Here is a 2107-nt window from a genome sequence, read left to right as displayed (position 1 = left end):
CAAATATTTTGAAATATTAAAATCCTAACATTTAATTTCAAATTATTATTTTTTAATTTCAATAACCATTTTAAGCATTGATTAAAAATCATCGTCTCAATATTTATTTGATTAAGTTTCATATTTGACGCGGGGATAAAAAAAAGGTTTTTTTTTTTGTCATCGTCGACACCATCGTCCACAACTACCATCAGCCACCTCCTCCACCTTAGGTAATTATATAAGTAAATGGAAGACTGAATTACAAATTTCATTCTTCTGGATCATGTTTATTATCCTAATTCTGTTTAAGTCAGATGTATTTCAAAAGAAACTGTTAAGTTGTTTTTTATTAAGTTCTGTATGAATAAAGTTATTTGTATGAACCAGGTTAGATTGTTATTTGTTTTACACTGAATAAACAGTCTGAATAATATAAATTACCATTTTACCCTTATCTTTTAATTTTTTTTCATTAAACTCAAATACAATCCACAATTTTTTCTTCATCATATCATCAAACACATTACACCATATCATCAAATTTTAGAAATTTTAGTCATTTTTCTCGTTTCTTTAATATATTTTTTGTTGTACAAGTTTAAATGTATTTTATACAAGTGTATAACGCATTTACTAGGTTTAGACACACAAAAAAACCCACACCACCTACGACCCATCTCTGGCCACTCTTCTATTCCGGTCCGGTCATCTTTTCCTTGACAGACCTTTTTCGGCCATCACACCAAAAAACACAAACACTTAGGTCTTGTTTGTTTAAAAAAAACTCTTATCAGCCTTTTATGCATGATTCATTAAGAGGTATGGTCATTTAAATTGTTTGTCTTTTTTAATTTTTCAGAGACACTTATGTTTTATTATTCTTTTATCTAGCAAGAGATAAACCAAGTTCTTATTTGCCTCTTATTATTCTTCAAACCTTCAGCAACGACGTTTCTCAATCGATTAACCTTAATCGATCATTTCTCTCAATCGATTATAACCTCTCTTCATTGATGTATTTTAATAGGATTTAAATTTTTAAATATCCTTAATGACATTTTTTCATTTAAATGAATGCTAATTATATAATTAAGATGTAATTTTCATAATAATGATGGATAAATATGTGAAACTATGTAAATTCATCTATAAGTTCAACACTATAATTTTCTAACGAGTAAAATAAACAATTTAAACAAATTCAGACATTTATCAGTTTACAAAAACAAACGGTATTTATTGATTCATATTACAGACTTCAGCACTATCTCTTATCAATAAGAAGTGAAATAAGATTTAAGATTTTAACACTTTTTAAAAAATAATTGCCACCGGAATCAACCCAAATTCAAACCCTAATCATCAAAATAAAAAATCCAAACATAACTCAAATTTGTAGAATTTCACTTTCATATATTTTTTTTCCTGAAGAATATGTTTTAACAAAAAAAATTATACAAAATCTCTATTTCAGAAAAGGTATCCGTAAATGAGATAGTGTCACACCCCGCTAAAGCGGAAACACGAGATGTAACAGGCAAGCGAGTCATAGCAACAGTTTATAAATAACACTAATCCGAGTTGTTCAAAAACAAAACAATTCATCGACATAAATAGAAATTAGAACTTTACAAGACGTTCACAAAATACTTCAAATTCTTGACTTAATCGATCCATGCTCAAGTATGCTCCCAAAAATCCAAATAACTTTACTTAGAACCTGAAAAGCATGGWAACAAAACAAGGTCAACTACAAAGAGTTGGTGAGTTCACGAGTTTTCGTATGCATAACACGTTTCGATGCRTAAACCAAGTAATAGCAAACTTATGCGAATTCTTTGCACTTAATAAATGTAAATCTCTCACGATGTAAAACTTGAGACGCTACTGAGCCTTACCTGACCAATTTGCCCCATTAATTTTCGAACAACCAAAAGTAGCTCGTTCACTACTTAGGTCCCACAGTTCGATAGAGTACTAATTCAGCGGTGGTCCAAATTCCACATGATTAGACTAGAAAAATGTAGGTAATTGTGCACCCCTTTCTGGGTGGGACTGTCAACACAATAGCGGCTATCCACAATACCACGGCCCGGGGATGTACCCGAGTTAACAAGTAGCGTTT

The sequence above is a fragment of the Cynara cardunculus genome (assembly GCF_001531365.2).
Source record: "Cynara cardunculus var. scolymus isolate 2C chromosome LG 6, CcrdV1, whole genome shotgun sequence".
Classification (NCBI taxonomy): domain Eukaryota; kingdom Viridiplantae; phylum Streptophyta; class Magnoliopsida; order Asterales; family Asteraceae; genus Cynara; species Cynara cardunculus.
Note: the sequence above shows the minus strand (reverse complement) of the source record.